Source organism: Stegodyphus dumicola, chromosome 10, assembly GCF_044657685.1.
Source record: "Stegodyphus dumicola isolate Sdum_Otavi_A_Nest chromosome 10, ASM4465768v1".
NCBI classification, from domain to species: Eukaryota; Metazoa; Arthropoda; class Arachnida; order Araneae; family Eresidae; genus Stegodyphus; species Stegodyphus dumicola.
This window is the reverse complement of record NC_140777.1, coordinates 64397221-64422193: the sequence shown is the minus strand read 5'-3', so window position 1 is coordinate 64422193 and position 24973 is coordinate 64397221. Positions and strand designations below refer to the sequence as shown.

Here is a 24973-nt window from a genome sequence, read left to right as displayed (position 1 = left end):
GATTAGAGAACCTTTCTTCTAGTAATGAAAAGGCTAATTTATAATTAGAGTCAACTATGGATATTGACTGAACAATACCATTAGCATCTCCTCTTAGCGCAGATTTTAAGTACTGTAATTTGACCACATCTGTTAAATTAGGATTTGAATCAACACTGGCTAAAAAATATCTTTAAGTGAAAGCTACTCGTGTAAGTTACCCGAAAACGTTGGCAAAATAATTTTGGATAATTTAACATTGACCTAAGCATTCGTGAAAACCAAAGGTTCCTATTCAATTTCTTTGGAAAGCTTAGCTAATTTACGATTTAATTCGACTTCTACATCTAAGACAATATCGTCAATCTCTTCTTTCTCTTTTACATAAGCATCAATACAATCAAAAGTCTTTAATCCGGACTTGTCAGGACTTCAGCGATTCCAGATTATCGGTTTTCCCGGATTATAGATCATCAGTTTAAATCTGGTAAAATGGCATGCATAAATTATAAAATTAAAAATATAAAACCGTAATTTATGAAATAAAGAGCAATTATGATCTAAAGGGTATCAAAATTTACAAAAAAATCTTAATATTTATTTGTTTACTTTATTAAACATTTCTTTCAACCCGCGCATGCGTAAAGCATACATTATGCATAGAAATTAGAAAATTGCAACCAGAAGACTATTTGATGTGTATTCGTGATATTTATAATGACGAGGAATTTGATTTAAATCATATCAAAGAGGGAGCAAATCGAGATGAAATACTACATTTAATAAGGAATTATAAGCCGATTAAAATAAAAACATCTGCCATGAAGATGAGGATAGTGCTGAGAGATCAATTTCCAGTTCATTGCACGCCGTGACGTCCCCCCCCCTCCCCCGCAGAGCAGCTTGAAATTGATAAACAGATTTTGGAATGGTTAGAGAAACAAAGGATATGCCTTTATCCATTTTTTGCAGCAATTCCACTTTTTGTTTGATGGACATCGAAACATGCTTTCCCTTTGTAGATTCTTTGCAGCTCCAGTATCGGAAATTGTGTTTGACATAATCGAAAGTTCCAACTTACTTTTATTAAATTGCTCTAATAGTCTAAAAGAAAATAATAAGCCGTATCCAATTAGAAGATTAAGGAACAACACAATCTGCAACATTAACTGAAATAGATTATTTTAGCTTAGCTTATACCGTCCGTTATACATTAAACGCGCATGCGTAAACGTATTATGCATATGCGTAAACGCATGCACGGAAAATTTGTAGCTTTGAGGTCCGGATTATAGATCATTCCGGATCATGGATGTCCGGATTAAAGACTTTTGACTGCACTTTCTTCAATACATAACCCGAACAAAGAATCGAAATTGGAATTTATCTTTGTCTCGAATACTTTAAACTTATTCTTCAGCACTTCCAAATCACTTCTTTGGATATTTTTGTCGGCAACGTTTTGTTTTAACTTTGTTTTCAATGTATGTTTTTTCGCTGATATCTCCTTTAGTGACCTTTTAATTACCAAAAGTCAATAAACAAATAAAGAGCTTCAGAAAGAGGGATGGTACTTACTTTTTTGTTTCTACAGAACTTCAATCTGAAAGTATCCTATGTAATTCTTCATTTCACAAAACCGAAAGTAATATCACAGTCTCATAAACTTCATTAGCTGTTCCGGCTCTGACCGCCTAAACAATTAATTAAACAACGTTGAACAATTTAATTAATTGTAACAAATTGCCTCAGGCTCTTTTATAAGTATTAGTTTATGTTTTATAAAAATTTAGCAAATTTTTGATTAAGAAACATATTTTTAAGGCAAGCAGTGTAATTAATAAAACATTTGTATTTTAAGTGTGCAAGACAGTCTGTCTGAAATTGTAGCTTTTAAATACTTTTAGTCCAAAGTAGCATTAGCCCAAACATCTAATGATTGTCTGTAAATGAAAAAAATTGCCCGTTTGGACCTAATTTTTATCCTATAAAATCTGAGATTGTTTTCATTATTTATTTGAGGGGTACTGAACCCAAGGTTTGCATAACTTTTCAACCACAAGGTTTGTGCTTACATTATTTTCTTACTTTTTATAAAAAGTTTTAGAAAAGTATTTAAAATAAATGGATCTTATATCGAGTCAAAGAAAGTGCTTACAGATTGTATTTTTTAAATAAGCTAATTATCTTTAAGATAAATGCTATTATTTTTTTATGATGACAATAATAGGAAAATAAGGGGAATAAAGTCTCCTGAATATTTCTTTTTGCAGAGTTATTTATATTAAAATAAATTTCATAATCCTTAATTTTATTTGCATGAATTTCACATATTTCATAAAAAAACAGATGCATATTTGTATCCTATAAAATAATTTGTTAAAATTCTACAGGATATTTGAGTGGGCTTCCCAGACACTGTTATTTCATAAAATAACAAGCAAATATTTATATTGTATACATCAATGCCTTTAAAGATTACGTTATTTCATGTAATTGTAAGATACCTGTTTAAGTATTTATTCCATGCTAAAAGAAATTATTTGTAAATTAGGTGATATTAATTTCTTTAAAAGTAATTCATGGGTTCAGTGCAAATTGCATTTTATTTTATAGAAGAAATTTTGTTTCACAAACTTTTTGCATACACAAAGCTTTCGGTCGAAGGCTTCTTAGTATTTTTCGGTTTCGGCACGAAAATCGCCTACAGGTCGGCAGATAGTGTGGCTGGATACGAGGTTTTTATTTATGAACCTCGCGCTGTAACATCTTTCTCTATTGATTGCTATTTCCCTACTGCCAGTTGCCGCATTCATTCGAAACCATTTCGTATTTATCAAAATCTGACAAGAATATTCTGCGTGTCGTGATTTGGAAAGCCATCTTTCAATACGAAATAATCCGTAGATACACCTAGAAGATTAAAGGTGCCATTTAGTTGTTGAGTTATCGATGAAATGGTTTCATTTCATGGTTCTTGGACTATAGTTTAAGCCTAATTTTCTATCACGAATGAGGCCCACCAGCGGCCGAGCGGTGGAGTCGCCGAACGCTGGTAGTCGGTCCGAGGTTCGAATCCCAGGAACGGGCTGGGCGTTTTCGTGGTTTTCCCCATGTGTAACGTGTATACAAGCCAGTTTCCCTTAGAAAGTGCTCCACAAAGGCACAGGCAGATAGCCCTTGAGGCTTTGTCATAATCACACACAATCATGAATGATGCCTTTTCTTTGTCAAAATTTTATTGCAAATTTTTCATCTCTGGCAATTTCTAAATAGATAGATTCGATGCACTTTTAAAAAGTTTAAAAAGTATACCAGTATTTCAGTGGTAAATTAAAATTTAGAGCTATCTAAATTTATGTGCAGTCATAATTCACTTGCATTTAGAAGTATCTAAATTTATGTGATGTCAATTTATGATTTAAATGGATGTGTGTGCCAAGTTTGGTGCTTTTATGCATGTACTGTCACTGTGGTTTATTATGGTCTCGGTAATAAAATTGTACTTATTTTTGTTTATTATAGGAATGCGAAGCGCCCAAGAAGAGGATGTGAGCAAACAAGCCCTGTGGATGTGGAGGCTGAGAGGTAAGATACCAATTTTTTCTCTTGGCTTCTTTTTTTTTTGTTATTGTTGCTTCTTTGTCTTTGAGTATGGTAGTAAAGTCATGCTGCGATAATGATGTTAATGTCACACTGCGACTTTTGTATAACTTCACAAAGTGACATAAATTTAATTGCTTTAAAGCAGCGGTTCTCAACCTTTTGACTAACACATACCATCTAAACAAAAATTTAAAAACCTTAGTACAACCAGTATAATTATTGTACATTTTATAATACTTATTCAGTTTCTCAATATAAATAGAAAAAATAAATGTTTTGCCATTTGCACAAGCTATTGGCTATCTGTATTAAATAGGCACACATAAAAAATATTAATTAAGAATTGTTTACCATTTTAATTATCAAAATTTAAGTTATATACTTAAATTTAGTGTAAAATTTGGGCCTGTTTAAGAGAGATCAATTTCTTTGTCTGGCCTTATTTCACTTAGCTTTAAGTGTGATCCACTTTTAATTTTATTCTGTATTTATTTTTCAAATAAAACATGGAAGAAAATCCTTGTTCACACAAATAGGTTGTGCGAAAAGGCAATAAAAATTTAGCTTTATTTGAAATGCCTTTAAATTCTTTTTTTCGGTGTAGCCAAAAGTTGTTATTTATGAAATCTTCAGTGGAAGTGCAATCACAGGAATTTTCTAACAATTGTTCTTTTTTTCTTCATAGAATTTTTGAACTTTGTTTCTTTGCCTACCACCTATTTTTTATCTTGTGTACCACCTGTTGAGAATTGCTGCTTTAAAGATCTGTGTGGGTGTCGCACAGTGTTACATTAGTTTAATCAGTATAATGTCGCAATAGCAGTATTTCAGACATCTCCTCCAGTAAAACTGATAACAGCAGAAAAGCGTTTTATTGATCCAGTAAGAAGTTACTCTTCCAGTTATTAAAATCTTACTGGAATCTTTGGAATTTTTTAATTATTGAATATAGTCATCACAATCATATCAGATTTCCTCAGTGATTATTGTTATATCTCATTGTATTGAAATTATATAACAGATGCGTTTATGATTAATTTACATTTTTATGTAAAACTTTGCTCTCATAAATTGCTATAAAACTATATGCTCATAGTTTTTGTGTATCACTTTTGTGTACTTGCGTGTATTGCTATAAAACATATGCTAATAGTTTTTGTGCAAATAAAACTTACATTTCTTCATTCAAATATTTAGTATAGCCAATAACTACAGTGAGCATAGTTATGTGAATGAAATTAAGCATATAAAACAATTTGTTTTCCAATAAATGTAAGAAAGTTTTAAATAGCAAATTTTCTAGTGTATAAGACGCACTTTTTTTCTTTGAAAATAAGTCGGGGAAAAAAAGGAGGTGCATCTTGTATGTCGATACTCAGTTTTTGATTGCATTAATTTCTGGAAATTTCCTCTTTTTTTGGAGTTATGTGATTTTTTTCTTGTTTCCTTGCGATGTGTGGGAATATTACAGTTACGGAGAGCTTAGTAAATGTGCATCTGGCATGAAAACTGCAATTTTTGCGAACGACTTTTAAGTGTGGGAAATTTCAACTGTTTGGTGTTTCTTAAGTTTGTTGGCAAATTATGGTTCAAAAACAATGTTGAAATTGCTGTAACAAAGCATGCAAGCTGGATGCAGGCTTCAAATTTTGAGGTTACACCATCAAGAAGAAGGGGAAGGCCTAACATTTGGAAAGTTTGTGAATGGGTCAAAGCATCTTGGGATGCTGTGAAAACAGAGGCAGAGGTTAAATCATGTATGAAGTGTGGCATTATTAATACACTGGATGGTACAGAGGACAATCTGTTGTATGAGGACTCGAATGCTGATTTAGGAGAGGTTTCAAGTGACTTTTCATTTAGCTATGGTGATGAGTGTTTAGGTTTTGATGAAGAAAATTAAAAGCTCTTCCCCAGATGAATTGTGGGTATAAAGTATTACTTTGTATTTATATTTAAAATACTGTAAATTCATTATAATGAAATGTGTATAAAAAAAGGGGGATGTGCCTTATGCGCCTGCAAATACGGTAATAAAGATATAAAAATATCCATTCACTTAAGAGAAACTTAAATTCATTTCCTGCAAAAATTTTAAAAGATCCTTTTAATATATTTAATGCAGCCTTTTCTTAATTAATAAGAAGTTAATATTGTTAATAACATATTTTATTTATATCGGCAATTCTGTCAATGTATACATGTTTTTCGAATGGCCTTTCATCGAATTTTACAAAATATGACTCGTATTCATAATATAAGTTTACAATGTCTCCTTCAGCCTCATGAAATTAAACAAAATATGCATTATTATTATAAAAAATTGTAATGCTATTATATGCATTGAGATGAGCAGTGACTGGCAAGAGTTTTAAAGCTATTTATTAAATTTTAAATTACTTTAAAATTGAAAGAAAGCTCCAAATTTTTAAATAGGTACTAAACATTTTGATGATTGTTTGATTTACTATTTTGAAGCTTTATTATTTATCCATTAAACTTTTATTATTTTTGAAACTCGGACGCTTCCAAACATATGAATTTATAATACTTACAATTCAGTAAAAACAAATACAAACTTAAAATTTTAGATTCTAAGCTTTCAAGACAGCTTCTGTACACAAAAGTACTCGCTGTTATACACTCATGTCCATAAATTAAGGATAATGCAAAATCAGGCAAAGGAAAAGTTAGAAGCAAAACAAATTTGACTTATTTGTAAAGCTTATTTATTAAACAAAAGGTAAAGAGCAAAAACAGATGCTATATGTTTGATGTTATTAAAAAAATTAGCGATTTTTTTTCTCCCTGGAGCAAATTACCAAAAAAAAAAAAAAAAAAAAAAAAAACTTATTTACAAAAAACCAATATTACATGGTTGGTTTGATTGTTAATACATTGTATGTCTCCCAGACGATGCAATACAGTCCGTACAACGCCTAGGCATCTGAGTATCAAATTATCGATCTGATCTTGGGGGATATTACATCACTCAAAAAGCAATGCACTCCGAAGTTCCGGTAGACATGTAGAAGGAGGTTGACGGGCTGCAACTCGTCGGCCAAGCATGTCCCACACGTGTTCTACTGGTTCAAGTCTGGTGAGAATGCTGGCCAGTCTGTACGGGTGATATCCTCCGATTGAAGGCATTCGCTTACGATATTTGCACGGTGAGGACTGGCGTTGTCATCCATAAACAAATTGTGTGCCCATGGCACCCCGAAACAAATGTACATGTTGTTCCAGAATGACGTCCCGATAGATATGGCTTGTCATGATTCCAATTTGAACATGAAGGTCAGTTCTGGAACCCAGAATAATTCCACCCCAAACGAGCACTCCTACACCACCGTAACTGTGTCGTTCAATGATGCTTTCTTGGTGGTAACGAATACCTGGAGCTCTCCATATGAAAGTCCGGCGAGAATCAGACTGCAAGCTAAACCTGGACTCGTCGGAAAACATCACACAAGCCCACTGTTGCGGTGTCCACAGTGCATGCTCTCTACTCCAGGCTAACCGCAGGCGACAGTGAGTTGCAGTAAGTGGAACGCATCTGACAGGTCTACGAACATATAAACCAATCTGCCCTAAGCGTCTGTACACGGTCTGCCTTGAAATTGTCGTACCAGTGGCTGAAGAGAGCTGACGAGGCAGGTCTCAGGCTGTGCTCCACCTGTTTGTTTTGGCAGTAACTGCCAAATACCGGTCCTTATTCGGCGCTGTAACTCTGGGGCGACCTGTGCTGTAACGTCTACTCACATTACCATCATCTGGGAATCGTTGCCAAAGCCTGGAGATGACACTCTGGGCAATTCCAAGTTTGTCTGATACTTCCAGTTGGGTACGCCCACATTCCAGACGGCCGATAATTCTACCACGTAAAAAATCATCCAAATGCGTCCTTTGTTGGTTATTGCACTGAAATGCTTATAAAGCCCCTGCGAACTATTTGGTTATTGCACTGAAATGCTTATAAAGTGCCTGCGAACAATTTTACTTCTTTGCCTGTATTCGTTATATATCACTTTCTTACATTCTCGTCATTGTGAAGTACCATCGGTGTCATCTGGTTACTTCCTAAAATTTGCATATGATTCTTGAAGATGTGTGTAGTGATGTTACAGGTGATATTTTAGTATATTTTAGAGTTCGATTTCCGCGTGACTCCGAATTATCCTTAATTTATGGACATGAGTGTAGTAGCAACTTTGTTGCAGCATATTTTGGGTGCCCCCATGCTGCACAGACACTATACATTTACCACCCACCAACCTTTTTGACATTAACTGTTATAGTAGCACCTTTCTTTTCAATTGTTGCAGGGAGATGAGTTTGCACTATCTCTAAAAAATACATTAAATGGAAAATTTACTTGTGAATTTTTAATTATAATTACTGCATATTTAAACAGAAAGTCAATTAATTAAAAACCATAACATTTTTGCGATGCAACTATCACACGGAGGACGAGTCCAAGGATTTTCAAGTTCTCTTTCCCTACGATCAGCTTCTTGAAAGAACTTTTCGGCTTGCAGCATATTTTGGGTGCCCCCATGATGCACAGACACTATGCATTTACAACCCCCCGAACCTTTTTCGAGATTCGAACCCGAGTGCTTTGGTACGGCAGTCGGCCTGATCGAGCGGTAAAATATAATGTAAAAGAACAAAGCTTTACTTAATTCAGCTCAATTACTGACAAATGGATAGATAACAAACTAAGTAACAATACATCATAAAAATTAAATAGCAGAACAAATGAGGATTAAACATCATTTTAAGAATAAAAAAAAGTTAGACATTTTAAATAACATTTTAAACATTTGCGATCAGATAAAACTGCTATTTTATGTTGTTTTCTAATTCATTTAAAGTCTTCTTGACATAACAGGTTCATACACTAAATATATTACTCTTCCTTCATGCATTGGGATATCTTTCCAGATGCTAATATCTACCTGCTTTATTTCTTCTGGGATGGTCACATATGCATTTAGTAGCACTATGCACTATTCATGGAAGTCTGGTCTTATTTTATTCGATTTTTTGAATAATTAAGATTTGACTCAGGCTGAGAGCTACGGGTGCTGGGTGTGACTTAATTTGGCAGATTTCATATTATACGTAATGTAAGTTATCAAGATATTTTGTAAATGATGATGTACATAAAAATATATTTATAAATGTTGACTTATGTAAAATAACCTATGATAACTTCAGGGATTTAAATGCCCCCCTTTTTTTTTCACTTACCCAACTGTACTCTTCGGCTAGCATGTCCGACATCACTTCAAAATATTTGTTACGATTACTATTAATATGTTTACGTTAGTCTCCTTTAACATTAATATGTTTCAATTCATTGACCTAAATAAATAAATATATAAATAAAAATTGACTTTAATCTATAAATGCATAACCAACAAGATTTCTTATTCTATCATTTAAGAAAATTATTTCAACTTCACAGAACACTCAAGAAATCTAACTTTCCTCAAAATAAAATGCAAATGTAATGGAAACTTATTTATAAAATCATAACGTTTTCATTGCTTTGAGTTCCATATTTGTATTTTAGTACATTTTATGCAGTTAGTTTTTATATAAAGAAAATAAGATAATACTGAAATAGAAAATTTCATTTAAGCAAAAACGTAACAGAAATTACTTTATAAAATGAAAATGTGTGCAAAAAGTAAACAAAATAAAATAAAAAAAAAAAAAAAAAAAAAACTATTAGGATTAATGTAAAATATTATTTTACAATACCACAGGAGCTATGTTGTTGAGAAACATTCTCTCTAAAAATTGAAGTTCTAATTCAGTTTTTAATTGGAATATATTTAATTCTGAATTTTTCGGTTGATTGCACAGTTAGGAGTTTTCAGCAACTCCACCTTTTCTTGCAATATTTGTAATCTACTTGATAAAGAATTAAATTTTTTTAAGATTAGATGTTGAAGTTCTGCGGAAGAGAAAAGGTCAGGGTATTACATATTTAATTCAGAAGTCAAACAACAAAAATCAGCGTTATATTTACAAAATTTTCACAGTAAACAGTCACTGTGAAAATTTTGTAAATATAACGCTGATTTTTGTTGTTTGACTTCTGAATTAGTATTTATTCGGCGTGTTATTGTGTCTTTATTACATAATTATTCTAAAAACCTGAAAACAGAACACTTTTAAAAAATTGACTATTGGCAAATTCAGAAAGTTACTGTTAAAAAATTTCCAGCTGCGGTAAGATAGATTTCCCACAAAGCAGGTTTAGGATTTGCTAGATTTGGCGAGAAATCACCCATTTGGCAACATCTTTCAGCGAAATTGGCAATATGCCGTAGACGGATGGAGAACCATTTAGAACGAGTTCTTACTGGTTTGACTTAGAATGTTCTCGAATGCATGCTAAAAGCTATATAAACCCTGCCTGTATGCGGAATAGCAGTAGTATCTCGAGTCTATCGAGTTGATTTTCAGTCTAGTATTGAGTTGATTGGGGAGTGCGTAGAGAGAGTCTCTTAATGTATCGCGAGTTAGTGCATCATCGAGTCTTATCTTGGAGTGTGTTGAGCTCCAAGAACGATTGAACTGAGTCAGAAGCTGTATTCTAGTGCTTATTGTGGAGTGCATCGCGAGTTGTAGCGTCGAGAATCTCGACAGTACGTCGAGTTCTGAGAAGACTGAACCTAGTCGGGAGCTGTACTCTAGCACTTTGCTGTGAAGCTGTCTTCACTGTTATAGCCTAAAGGCTCTGTTGCTGATTGTTTCAATGTGCTTGTCGCAGTTTTTGGACGACTGTAAACATGTTTTTGGAGATGTCCTGAATAATACTGGCAAATACATTGTGTGTTTATTAAGTGTCATCGTTAATCACTCCAAATTGCATGAACCTGTACAGGAATGCAACAGTACGAAACCTTTATTGGGTCTTTCTGATGAGCCTGCTTTTGGAGTATTAGTCCTCAGATTTGCAGTGAGGACTAGCTAAAACAGATGCAGAAAATTCTGGTTGAAAATATTTTCCTTGTGTGCACTCTGGTAGCAATGGCAAGCACAGCTCTGCTAGCTTTTTTACTATAGTACTTTTTTACTGTTTTTTACTTGTTTACTTTTTTTACTCATCTGAAGAATCGGAGAATTTAAATCGCTGGTGTTTTTTTTTTTTTTTTTTTTTTTTTTTTTTTTTTTTTTTTTGTTTCCGCACCAAATTCTGCACTTTTCGATGTCTGAAAACTTCGTAGCCAACTTTAACTTTTCTATGCCTTTTTCACTGAAAATTTTAAATTTCCGTTATCACTCATAAACAATAATTTAACATAAAGCAAAAAGAATGAATTAAATAATCGTTTAATGTTAGATTAAACATCTAAATGTTCTAGCAGCATTTATTTGCTCATGTATAATTATCGCAATATTTGATGTAAAATTAAATTAACAGTCATGCCTACATTATTTTATAAAATTCTGCAAATTTCAGATATTTTGCAACAATTTATTCAATAAATAAATCAAATAGAATTTTTATGGTTTCGAATTGTAGGATTATACTATTTCATTATTTTTCCACTGCAAAATTAAGGTGACCGAATAGATTTTGAGAGCATCAAATTTGTATAAAAAAATGCAGTTAAATGTTAAAGCAAATATATATTATATCCTGATATGATTGTTAATTTTTGAATTTTTTAATACATGCATTCCTATTTTTAAACAACTAGTCTGGTAATTAAAATAATGTTAAGATTCAAAAACCAAACTACCAACTCGTACTAATAATTTATGGATAAAAGTACTAAAAATGGAGATGTTACTATATTTTAAAAATATTTTGGTACTGATGTCATTCATAACAGCATTTTCCATGTTCTATTCAGCTTTCTAAATTATACAGTGAGAAAAATGAGCAACAAGAACACATAATTATAGAAAATATCATACTTGTCGATGCAAAAATTTAGAGACCCCGGTGAAATTGCCAAAGTTCTCAATAATCTGGGGCTTGATGTGATGCAATCATTTTGTTCAGTTTGATTCATTTTTTCATATTACATATGTCATTTATCCATATCAGCCCAAAACCAAGAATTTGGCACCGTTTGTACACCTTCATCAAATTCAGCAATGTAAAAGAAACTCTTGAAAAGCTAAAATAATTATTTTAGGTATTTTAGGTAAATTTAAAATAGATCAAGTCTTAAAATAAATAAAAAAGCACTATTTCATTCAAAATATTTCAGGTTCAAAGCATAAGTTTAGAGAAGAACAATTTACAAATAGATTTGAGTTTTAATACAATTTATTCCTGTGTTCTTATTAAATACGCATTACTGTTCTTTTTTAATCGATACAGATTTAAGTTTTGGTAGAGGGATAATTTTTTTTTACTTTGGTGTAATAAAGGCGTTTCTTCGAAAACATAAATTGGAAGAAATATTCTTGATGAATACTTACAAAATAATCTCTCTCTCTCTTTATTTATTTATTTATTTATTTTTAAATCTTAAATGATCATAAACAGCGTTTTTGTTAAAAATGCTATCTGTAAAATTTTCTTTAGTAAACACCAGCAAAATGGAAACTGCCCTAACATAATTAGAATTTTATTTATTTTATTAATGTATGTATAATGATGTATCTAAGTATGAAATCAATTAAAAATCAGTTTGCCATTTAAAAAAAAGCCTTGCTTTTATCAATTAACCCAAGTACATTTAGAAACAAATTTAATTGGTTTAATTATTCAGAGACTACTTTTAAGGAATGACTATATAGAAAATATTTCATATGAAATAAAGTTGCAACACTTAACTAATAGGATCACGTTCATTATTCTTTGCAGAACTTTATTGACATAGCTAATTTTATCTGCATATACATGTTTATGAATTAAATGTATATTCAACTGAGTAAAAGGAAATAATTATTTAATTTAAATTTTGTATATTTTGCTCTTTAAACAACCTGTTATTAGTAGTATATTCTGAGGCAGGAAAGTGATGTTCTATTTTTATTGCATTGCATGATTATTTTCGTGGTCTTTAAAAAAGCATTAGCAAGCCTTGTGAAAACATAATCGAGTATATTTAGTTATCAATTAAATAAATTACATCATCAATTAAATAAATTACACAGACATCAGAAGTATGCAACCTGATAATGTAATGAAAGTATGTAGCATTTATGAAAAATTGTGGCTCGAATTGAAAGAACAGGAAATTTCTACAAATATTCTCATATTTAGAGTTGATTTTGGACTGACATCACTTTCATGAATTATTAGTTTTTTCTTCTTGATTGGTATGATGTCTCTTTCATCACTTGAGTATTCGTGATACAATTCTGCTTCAATAGATGATAAATTAGGGGAGATCTCACATCGACTAGACTTCATGATGAAATCCATAATTAACAATTGCCTGTTGTTTTTTTGTCCCCCTAAATCTTTTTAAACATCCGTATATAGATTTAAACACTTACTAAGCTCCCCTTGGAATCGGAGATTTCATTCGACATTTGTGTCATATTGTAAAAAATGATTACCTAATTTTCTTCCCAATTCAAGTCCTACACTGATGACTTTAGCTGTGAATGCAGCTGGTTCAGATTGGTCTTCATCATGTTTATTTGTTTCATGAATCATGTTAACTAACTCATCCTCATTTAGTTCTTCATCAACCATTATTCCTTTAATATATGCTTGAGCTAAATCCTCAAAACCTTCTCCTACTACAGTTTGAGCCAATTTAGTGATCTGAGAATATTCACACTCTAATGGTAATCTATCATTCTCATCTTTAGCAACATCCAGCGTATTGCTTTCCAGCATGAGTTGAGCATTGATTGTTTAATCTGAGTATATGACAGTCCAACACAATCTAAGATTGTAAATTTCTTCCAAGCATCCATAAGAGTAAGATTCATTATTCTCCATTTTTTCTAAAATATACCTAAAGGTTTGTTTGATATACACAATGTTGTAAAAGCCAGAAAATATTACTTGATTCAATGGCTGTAATAAAGAAGTTGTATTTTTTGGGCAAAAAGACTATTTCTACTTTTTTGTGTTGTAAATTTTGAAGATGACCAGGTGCATTATCTATTAAAAGAAGAGTCTTAAAAGGCAATCCTTTTTTACCTAAATAATTTTTGACATCTGGGACAAACATGGTAAGAAATCATTCATTGAACCTTATGGCAGTGACCCGTGCTTTCCTGTTAGGCATCCAATAAAAGGGAAGGTTATTTATATTTGTTCCTTTAAATGAACATGGTGTTTTTGATTTGTTAATAACCAATGGTTTCATTATATAATTGCCTGAAGCATTGCAACAGAAAAAAATTGTATGACTTTTCACTACCTTATGACCACTAGCTGATTTGCAAGGTACAGTCAAAAGTCGTTAATTCGGACACCTATAATCCGGAATGATCTATAATCCGGACCTCAAAGCTAAAAACTTTCTGCGCATGTGCCGCGTTAGCACATGCGCACAGGCGTTTTACGCGAGCGCGTAAGAACTTGACTACTGCGCATATGCGTGTGAGCAAGCGCAGAATACGTTTTCGCCTGCGCGTTTAATGTATAACGGACGGTGTAGGCTAAAATTATCTAATTATCTATTTCAGTTAATGTTAATGATTGCGTTGTTCCTTAATCTTCGAATAGGATCCCGCTTATTATTTTTTGCAGACTGTAAGAGCAATTTTATAAAAGTAAACTTGAACTTTCGATTATGTCAAATAGAATTTCCGATGCTGGAACTTCCAAAGGATCTACAAAACGAAAGTATGTTTCAATGTCCAACAAACAAAAAGTGAAATTGCTGAAAAAAATGGATAAAGACATGAAGAATGTGACAGAGAGGTTAGTGAAAACGAAAAAATTTCCATTGACCAGTTAGTCGGTATTCTCGGCACAGCAATTAACGGGACTTGAACAGCAGAACTCTTTAACTGAAAAGAAATTATGTCTGTTTATAGAATTAAAGAGAAAGTATTAGTATCACATAAAATGAAGCAACTTAAACAACTTACATTGAAAGAAATGTTTAATAAAGTAAACAAATAAATATTAAGCTTTTTTTTTTGTAAATTTTGATACCCTTTAGATCATAATTGTTCTTTATTTCAGAAATTACGGTTTCATATTTTTAATTTTAGAATTTCTGCATGCCATCTTACGAGATTTAAACTGATGATCTATAATCCGGAAAAATCGATAATCCGCAATCGCCGAAGTCCCGACGAGTCCGGATTAACGACTTTTGACTGTATTTTTTTTTTTTTTTTCTTCAGAACAACGTAGACACGTCAGCATTGAAGATCTGATCAGAAATGTAGGAGATCGTGGCAATTGATTTCAGCAAATTTTGCTGGATATTGTTGTTACATTCGAATCAGCAGATGCACTTTCTCCTTTCAATCTTAGATTATGTAAAGAATGCCTTTGTTTAAATATTATTAAATCTCTCAAACCAACCATGACTTGTGGAAAAAGATACCTTTTTTTCATCTGACAAAGTCGATAGTGACCGATTCTTAAGTGCTTTATAAATTTTTAAAGCCTTGTTTCTAATAGCATCAGTATCAATTGGAATCCATTTTAAATTTTCGTCTTCTACCCATATCTAATTCTTTTTCTAGTAGAGTCTTCATTTTTTTTTTTTAATTGTCCTTATTGTGGCTTCATTCATGGAGTAAAATTTAGCAACATTTGTTACTCCTTCTCTATTACATAGATGATCTAATATTTTAATTTTTGCTTCTAATTTCATTTTTGATTTTTTTTTAAAAATCGTTTTGGCATTATAATACTTTAAAAAATTTACATAAATTATAAAAAATGCCACAAAAACTATAAATGTTGAAAACTTGCTAGTAAACATTCAGATATGTAGATAAAAATGATGTAATCCTTGCTGCTAAAATACTGATACTGCATTAGTTCGCGTGAACCATATAATTTAAAATTTTACTGTTATGAAATACATATACATACTATTGAGATTCCCCTAACACGGGGAATCCCCATCCTTGTTGTTGCCACCAGTGTTACCAAAGAAATGAGATTAAAAAATGACTTCAAATGTATGTATTTGCATTTATGCAGCAAATACTATTTTACTAAGTTTTTGAAATCTGTTAATTTTTAAACTGTGTAAAACTGAAATCATGTAAAACAGGTAAGTACTGTATAAATCGAGGGATAGGTGTATTTCCACGAGATGTTAATACATCAGAACTTTAAATGTCTGTACATATATACTTGAAGATGAAATCCTGCAAAGTTGACAAATGTTTTTAGGAAAATGAAAATTAAAATGGAAATACAAATTTAAATTTCAATAAATTTGACTTTCTTATCGTCAAGACTGCACTTGCATTGTTTTAGAGTGGAATTCATACAGAAAAGCTTCTAATTTCAAAATTGTCGTGTAGTTTTTGTAGTAAAATATATTCCTGTTTCTAACTTTTCCAGGTCTAATAAAGAATACTGCTTTAACATATGGTTAAATAAAATGAAAAGGCATGATCTTTTGTAGTATTTGTAATAATTTGTCTGTCATGTTACCACAAGTTTTTGTTGGTGTTAATTGTTTTTTATTTTCATTTTTTACTCAGAATTGCAGAATTCCAGGTCTTTAAATTTCTAAAAGATAAGCAACAAAGCATAGTATTTAAGAAAAATTTTTATTATTTGCACTTCAAATACCGCATATGTCAACTAAGTTTAAAGTTGTATATTTTAATACAGAATTAAAAAGAATTAACACCAACGTGCTGCTAATTTGTGTGTGTCCAGTGAATTAGAGGAAAGACCATTCTTAATGCCCATCAACCATGATTTACCAACAATGCGAGAAACAGGCCATCTTTGGAAATCAGAATTTATTTTAGCAACATAAACGTTATTTATACTAGATTTGCATTTGCTGTCATGTAAGTTTTTGATGGGCTTCTGAAAGAAAAGAAAATATTTGTTGGTGGTATGATGAAATAAAATATTTGATACTAATACTCTCCGACTGTCATCTAAAATCACACAATCGTTTCCTTTGTTGAAACAATTTATTGTGAATAGGTTTTCTTTTCCTTTTTTATTTGGACATCTGCAGCTTCATTTAGAGTATGCCCTTCCTCGATGAACTAATGTTCAGTTGTAGTGGGTTCCTGGGCATAGCCTTATCCCAGTGTAGTAAGTTAATACTTTTACGAATGTTAAAGAAATAATGTTGCTGAAGTTCGTAAAAATAAAAATTCGAAGAGCAGTTATGGCAGTGAAATGAAATGAAAGCAATTGTGACATTATAATCAGTAGTAATGGCAGAGTTTGCAGCAAATATAAGATGATGAGTTTTGAAGTTAAAACCTAGAGCTAGTTGGAGTGTGAGCAGCAGAGGCAATCGGGGGCGGAGAGAGAAGAAAAAGCCCTTTTCTTCTTTTTTCTTCCCCCTCTCCTCGAGTATTCAAGGCTGAATGGTTCAGTAGTCAGGTGGTAGGCGGGAGCTTGTTGAACTTCTGTTGGCTGGCAGAGGAGTAATCCTATTGGGTGAAGTGTGATTGTGATTTACAGTGTGCTACGGGGAAGGCCTAGGCTGTTTTCAATCCATACTCCTTTAGAAGGGTACAAAGACACACATCATTTCCAGGTTTCTGGGTTGTACCTTATCCTGTGTATAGCACGTGAAATACACTGGTGTGCAAAAATTAAGGACGAAGTCGAAAAATTAGCATATCAGCTGAACGAAGAGGCAGAGCGGACAGAAAGACCAATCCCGAGATTAAGTAAGGTGATCTACGGTAGCACTTGCGCAGATATGCAGGTAGACATAATGGGGGAGTGTCTGAGTTGTATAAAGCATGTTCTCGGTGAAAGATCAGTATTTCTGGCAAAGAGATTGCACACCGTATAGCAGTTAAAATCACACTGAGTTGCTGCCTCGGCGAGAAATGGCGAATAATCAATCTGTTAGATGACATCTGGATGCTTTTACCCGAGGTCATTGGGAAGTTGGAGGAAGGCCGCCGTGTGACAAGTGTGGCTGCAGAGATCGGAATTGCTCACAGCATCGTTTCACGACTTTGGAGACAATTTAAAACTACAGGAACAGCTATCCGGGGGTTTAGTAGTGGTCGTTCACGAGGAACCACACCTGCAGATGACCGGTATATTGCCTTACAGGCCAGAAGAAACAGGCGGCAGACAGCGGGAGAAATCGCTAGACACACGACGCAGGCGACTGGACGACAGATATCGCGTTTTACCGTGGCCAGAAGACTGCAGGGTGGTGGTCTGTTTGCACGACGCCCTGTACGGTGTGTACCTCTAACGCCTGCCCATCGGAGAAGGCGTTCTCTGTGGTGCCGGGAACACCGGAATTGGAGAGACAATGAATGGGGACGAGTACTCTTTACAGATGAGAGCAGATTCAGTCTGAGTAGCGATTCTCATCGCATACTCATCTGGAGAGAGCGGGGAAGCCGCAATAATCGATCGAACATCATTGAAAGGGACAGGTATGGAGGTGGCGGTGTTAACTTCCGAAGGTTTAGCAAGACGGATGTTGTCTGTTTTTGGTTATGAAAAGTATAAATTGTTAGTGTAACTAACTGTGCGTTCTGTGTCTGGGTGTGAGATGTTAATGTAAAACTGAGTAGCGTAGTGATCAGCTAGTGACTCAGCTTTCTCAGTTTCTGTGTATGTGATCCCAGAGGGGCCATTAAGGGGCAGAATATTTGTGTAGCATCTATTATATCTAGAAGCAGCTTTCCATATACATGATCATCAGTAGAGAGTGATTCTAAATATCTAGACCATTTGTTTTGTGCGTGTACTGACTTCCTGATTCAGCCGATTTAAAATTCTCTTAACTTCTGGGCATCTGGTCCTCTGCCATATTTTTCTAGCTCTCTTTCTGTTAGCTAAAAGTTCTCTAATAGCAGGATCTCTGGCCCTACCAGTCAACGGGACCGCCTTGCTATTTTTCAGAGCACGGTTAAGTGTGCTAGTAAAATCTTCGATAACTGCGTCTAACTCGTCTTCACTGTGTATCGCGGGTAACGGGTACTGAGTGTTGTTTAGAGCTACCCAGTTCATAATAAAGGCTCTTTTGTGTGATGTACTATAGCTACTGATATTCACCTCCATTAAAACAGGGTTATAATCAGAGAATAGTTCACGTAATCTTTCTATCCTTGATGGTTGATAAATATTTTTTAGCAGGAAAAATTCAATAATGCTTGCAGATCTATAGCATGTTGGGTAGGAGGGAGCTACAACAGTAAAGTTGGCCGTTGAGGCAAATTGATTAACAATGTGACCATTTGAATTATCATTTCTGCAGTTCCGATTTTTGTGGTGTGAGTTAAAGTCTCTACCTATGATAATTTTATTGTTTAGTTTGGATATAGCCATTAAATCGGCGAAAAATCCTTCTGTGGTTTACGGTTGAGTAACTAGATCGAGACGAACGTGATTGGTTGTAGAGTGTGTGGTATGATTATGATAGCTACCGCCTTCATGGCCGAAAGCTGTTGAACTGTGATTACAAAGTGAGAGATGGAGCGCTTAAGGATCCTCGTTAAGCGCTCCATCTCTCACTTATTTCAATTTTTTCCACCAGCATTTTTTGTGATAGGTTGAAATTCTTTCTTGTCTTCAATCCATACTAATTTAAAGGGATGGCTGAGTGAATGAGGGGGTAGAGGACATGATGGAAAAATTAAATTAAGCCTGCTTCAATATTAATTAGTGATCCGATAGGAATAAAAATTTTAATTTTCCCAATTTTTGGTGCTAAGCTAGGCAATTAGGTATATTACAATAATTAGTTAAAGAATAATTAATTAGTTTTTTGGGTCTTTTTTAAACTGGTGTAAAGGCCCTTATTTTTGTGAGCCCGTCGTAATCGCAAAAATCAAAGCTTTGCGAAATACTTTTTTTTCCCCCCAACTTTACTTAAGTACTTTTAAAATTTTTCAACTTTCTGTTCTGTTCATATAAAATTCGTGAAATTTTCAACTCGCGAAATCACCGATATATTCATTTTTGTGAAAATTACGGCCTGCAAAAATAAGGGCCTTTACAGTAATTAAACGTTTATCAAAAACCTTTATTGTATGTCTCTGAGGATGGTTTTAGGCCTTTTCCTGTGTTCTTCGGATTTGATATGATTTAAAATTGGTATTGTGGACTTGTTTGCCCTGGTTATATCATTGTAGAATTTTTGACTTGAGGAACAACTTTTGGTTGTGGTGGTGTAGGTAAATTTTGACTTGAAGTGCTTCGTTGATTTACAGTGTTAACTGCATTCTGGACATAATTAGTATCGTTTTCAGGGTCCAGAGGACGAAATATATTTTTCATGGCAATGAAATTTGATGCATCTCTAAGAATTACAGTTTTTTAAAATCTGTTTTACACGGGAACCGATTGTCCGATTTTGATGCGGTTTCCTGCATTCAATAGCAATTTCATGCTCCACAAATTTTATATCTGCATCTCAAATAGGATGCAAGTTGTAGGAAAATGCTTTTGAAAGCAGCAAGCCGCATCAAAATCACACGACTCGAAAGTTAATGATCCATTTTGATGCGTTTTGCTGCTTTCAACTGCAAATGCATGCCCCATCATTTTGATATAAGTTTTATGTCTGTATCTCAATTAGGGCGTAATTTCGCCGGGTTGTCTGTCTATACCAGGGTTTCTTAAACTGGAGTCGCTGGACTTGCAGCAGGGGGTTGCCTAGAATTTTAGCAGTTTTGATATTTCTTTAATTTATTATAATACTTTTACAATTACCAAATATTTTTACATAATACAATACATCTTAAAATAGATATGGCAATACAGACAAAGAAAAAAAAATGAATCCGTTTCGACGCCTTCATTTTATAATAGAAACGTTCATTTTTCTTGCTTTGCACGTGACGCTGTCATTTCATCTGTTACTTATTTAAAATGTTCACATTGTTCTATGTCTTAAAATTAGAAATTAAATGTAGTGACCTAAAACTGCAAGTGTACAAAAGAAAAAATTGACAGTTTCACTCACGCATGTGTCGGATTTGCGCAGTACTTATTGGGTTCCACAGAATTTTTGTAAATACAGTCAAAAGTAGTTAATCCGGACTCGTCGGGACTTTGGCGATTCCGGATTATAGATCATCAGTTTAAATCTGGTAAGATGGCATGCAGAAATTATACAGTTAAAAATATGAAACCGTTATTTATGAAATAAAGAACAATTATGATCTAAAGGGTATCAAAATTTACAAAAAAAAGCTTAATATTTATTTGTTTACTTTATTAAACATTTCTTTCAACAAGCACATGCGTAAAGCATACATTAAGCATAGTCGAAATTAGAAAATTGCAACCAGAAAACTATTTGATGTGTACTTGTGATATTTATAATGACAAGGAATTTGATTTAAATCATATCAAAGACGGAATACATCGAGAGGAAATACTACATTTAGTAAGGAATTATAAGCCGAATAAAATAAAAACATTTGCCCTGAAGATAAGGATAGTGCTGACAAATCAACTTCCAGTTCATTGCGCGCTGCGATGTCCCCCCCGCAGAGCAGCATGAAAGAATGGTTAAGAAACAAAGGATATGCCTTTTTCCATTTTTTGCAGCAATTCCAATTTTTGTTTAATGGACTTCGAAACATACTTTTGCTTTGTAGATCCTGTACATATTAGTAAATATATATCGGAAATTCTGTTTGACATAATCGAAAGTTCAAGCTTACTTTTATAAAATTGCTCTAACAGTCTGCAAAAAATAATAAGCCTGATCCAATTCGAAGATTAAGGAACAACGCAATCTGCAACATTAACTGAATTAGATAATTTTAGCTCAGCTTATACCGTCCGTTATACGTTAAATGCGCATGCGTAAACGTATTATGCGCATGTGCACAGGCAAAGTCACAGCCGTAAAGGTCTTACGAGCACACGTAAACGCGATGCATGCGCAGAAAGTTTGTAGCTTTGAGGTCCGGATTATAGATCATTCCGGATTATGGGTGTCTGAATTAATGACTTTTTGACTGTATTATGGCGTCCTGGGAATCGCAAAAAATTCTCAGTGGTAATAAGGTATTGCAACTGAAAAATATACTATACGTATGTATGCCTTATAGGCTTACCATCCTCGTGGTTAGAATTAGCGTTTGAATTATCCGAGATTTCATGTTGTTTTCTTTTTATATTTAACTTAAAATTATCATTAAAAGCATTAGCAAGGCTATCTAAGGGTTTTTTTTAGCATACTGAGATATTTAAAAACACACTTACCCTTAAGGGGCTCCAGTACTTTCAATGTATCACAGTTTGCTTTTGCCGTAAGAGGTGTATGCTGGTCCATGTCCGATGCGACTCGTACAGCATCCAATTGTTGCTTGAGGAGACGAGTATTCTCAATCTTAGCTTCTAAGGGGATGATTTGAGTATGGAACGAGTTAAGAGAAGATTAAGAGACATATCCTAAAATAATATGTCCAATTGTATCAAAATATTAGCAGTTTACAGCTATAAGGTGAATTATTCAGTATAATGATTTTTTAATGTTGACACTGATGGCAAATTGCTGCTAGAAATTCTGTGGTTTAGAGATATATAATCGTCCAGAATATAATATTTCATCACAATTATTCTTTTTCAAAGTAAAAAAATAAAATTTACAATAAAGCTTAGAACTAACATGAAAACTAATAGATAGTTCTTGTAACTATGCAATACATCTGGATTTATATCATAAAAATATTTTTCAATAAATAATAGATCAATAAATAAGTATCTTAATATTTTATTCATACTTATGAGCCAGATGATGGGTAACAGGTATAAGAACACACCTCTATTTTCCATGCAATGCAGAAAAATACATAGTAGCTTCATCTGCCAAACGGTCTAGTACATTTATGCAGCATTGTTGTCTAACAAGACTCCAGGTAACTCGAGAATCATGGGAATATTCCAAGTAAACACCACTTTCCCATTGAAATTTTTAAATTTCAGTCACTTAAATCTAATATCCATACATAATTTACATAATCTTATCACATAAAAGATTAATCATTATTATAATTAAAAGATTTACTTCAAAAGATATTTTACAAATAGATATTTTAGATAGGAGAAAAACATATTTATTATATATGCCTTGTACAATGACTAGAACTTTAAGCACTTAAGTGTAACTAAGCAGATGGAACAAATAAATATAATACTGGTTTTTGAGTAAATGGAATCTAATTTCAAATTTTTAAACAAAGTAAGGGGGGTATCAAAGTATCAATATACGACAATTCCAATAATGAGTATAAGGATGGTACCTTACTCTAGATATAATATTACATGAATAATTAATTTTTATTAATCATGTATAAATATTCCTTTCTTTAGTTTTGTTAGTCAAAACATACTTTTATTTTTAATTATTAACTGTACAATGTTTGTCATTTCACAGCAAAATGCATTGTGAAGGAAATACATAAAGTCCATGCGGTGACCAGACAAAAGGACGAAAGTGCACACGACAAAAGCCCACAAAAATGACCCCACTGGGATAATTGCCCACGCGACTAATACCCACACCGATGAAAGCGCACATTGATGAAAGCCCACACAGATAAAAGCCCACATAGATAGAAGGGCACGCTGATAAAAGTCCACACTAACAAAAACCCACACCGATATATACGTCATGAATAGAGATAAAATAAAAAATAAATGAATAAGAAATAATTGAACAATAAATTTAAGTAGCGGAACACATTTCATTTTCATCTCCGGCTGAATTAAATTCGTATATATATATATAGTACAGAGAGTCAATCAAAATAATATAATTAAAAACATATACATGTATGTATCTTTGTTTTTATATTTACGCAAGAAATGGAAGTGCCTTTGTATAAGTGTGACAAAGGGAGGTGAAAGGGAATACTGGCCACACAGCTTATTTTAATTCTACAAAATTATAAGGAGTATAATATGTATGTAAATTTTCATCATATACAGAGAATAATTTATGAATAATTTAACACTACAGAAAATTTTGCATTATATGAATTTAATATGGAGAATTAAAGCCGAACTTTCATTTTAACGAAAAAAAATAAAAGTACAGTATTCTATTATGATTAAGCGCAAACACCGTTTTAATGGTGAATAAAAAGCATGGTTTCAAATAATCCAGTTAAATTTTGACAACTTGGATTTTACATAAATTAATTTCATTCCCACTTGAAATTTAATTTTTTTAATCATAATAATTACTCGTAAAATTTTTCAGGAAGTCATAGTTATTTTGGATTTCCTGAAAATGTGTGCTGGTTTTAAGTGGGCATTCGTCTTGTGGGCTTTTGTCATGTAGTTTTCTAACTGGCCGCTGGCTATTCAGGCAGGAAACCATTGCCTTCCTTTTCTTTTGCCCCCAGCTGTGTGAAAAAGCAGTTAAAGAGAGGAGAGCCTTGCTTAATTGCTTTATTCCCTATGGAACCTGGGGCGCCAAAGAAGGCCTCAGAAGGGAGGGTGTGGCAGGAGAACAATTAAAGAGGATTTTAAATGTTTTTTGTTAGTTACCTACTAGAAAATAACATTATCTGAAATTCCGCTTGTAACTGAAGTTAACCCCTTTCTTACATTTCTTTAGTATAGTTCTTGAATAACCTTTTGTCTAAGGATTTAGTTAGAATTTCAATTATTTTAAAAATTTCAATAATTGGAAAATGAAAGGAATTAAATATTTTTTAACCATTTTTAAAGGGATAATTCACTGTTTTTGCAGTAAAACTGCAGAGTGGAAAAATATGCTAGTTCCTGATTTGATAGTGTCTCTAACAACTTTTTGATGAACTAATTAAACATGCTTGTTATATCAAAGCCATTGTTTAAAAGTAAAACTACTGAACTATTTCTAAAAACATTAAATTATTACATATATTAAAATTTACGTACAAGTAATATTTTTCATTTTAACTTTCATATGGTTGAAAACGCAACCATGTGAAAGTTAAAATGAAAAATATGAAACCGTAATAAAAGTTAAACTATTCGAATAATTTTAATAACACAGGTTTCTGAACTTAGCAACAAGAGGATTTAAGAACCATGAGCCCAGCGTTGTAAGAAAAGTAATCTTGCACATTAAAAATAATTTTTATTTCAATAAAAATATTATATTACTCGATTAACTGTAAACGCTTAAAAAACAGTTCATTTCAATTTACCGTAATTATTTATATACAAAAACTTTGATTGAAGCAAATTTAAACAGCATTTAGAAACTGAAAATTCACTGGAACACTTCTTTTGTGGGTTTTATGCTGTTATTACGTGTTGAATATTATTTCGCCTAGATTAAGA

The 24973-nt window shown here is 32.9% G+C and overlaps 1 long non-coding RNA gene across 5 annotated transcripts in view; it reads right to left on the bottom strand.

Annotated features, from left to right (window-relative positions):
• Nucleotides 1-22200, bottom strand: part of LOC146994989 (uncharacterized) — a 129654-nt gene extending 107454 nt beyond the window's left edge. For 2 of the 5 annotated variants that reach the window (XR_015043417.1, XR_015043421.1), the window contains exon 1: nt 21899-22200. This is a non-coding gene — a long non-coding RNA (uncharacterized LOC146994989). Of the gene's footprint in view, nt 1-11529; nt 11736-21898 lie in introns of all 5 variants that reach the window. The other 3 variants (XR_015043420.1, XR_015043419.1, XR_015043418.1) reach the window with 3 other exon arrangements.
• Nucleotides 22201-24973: the final 2773 nt, after the last annotated feature.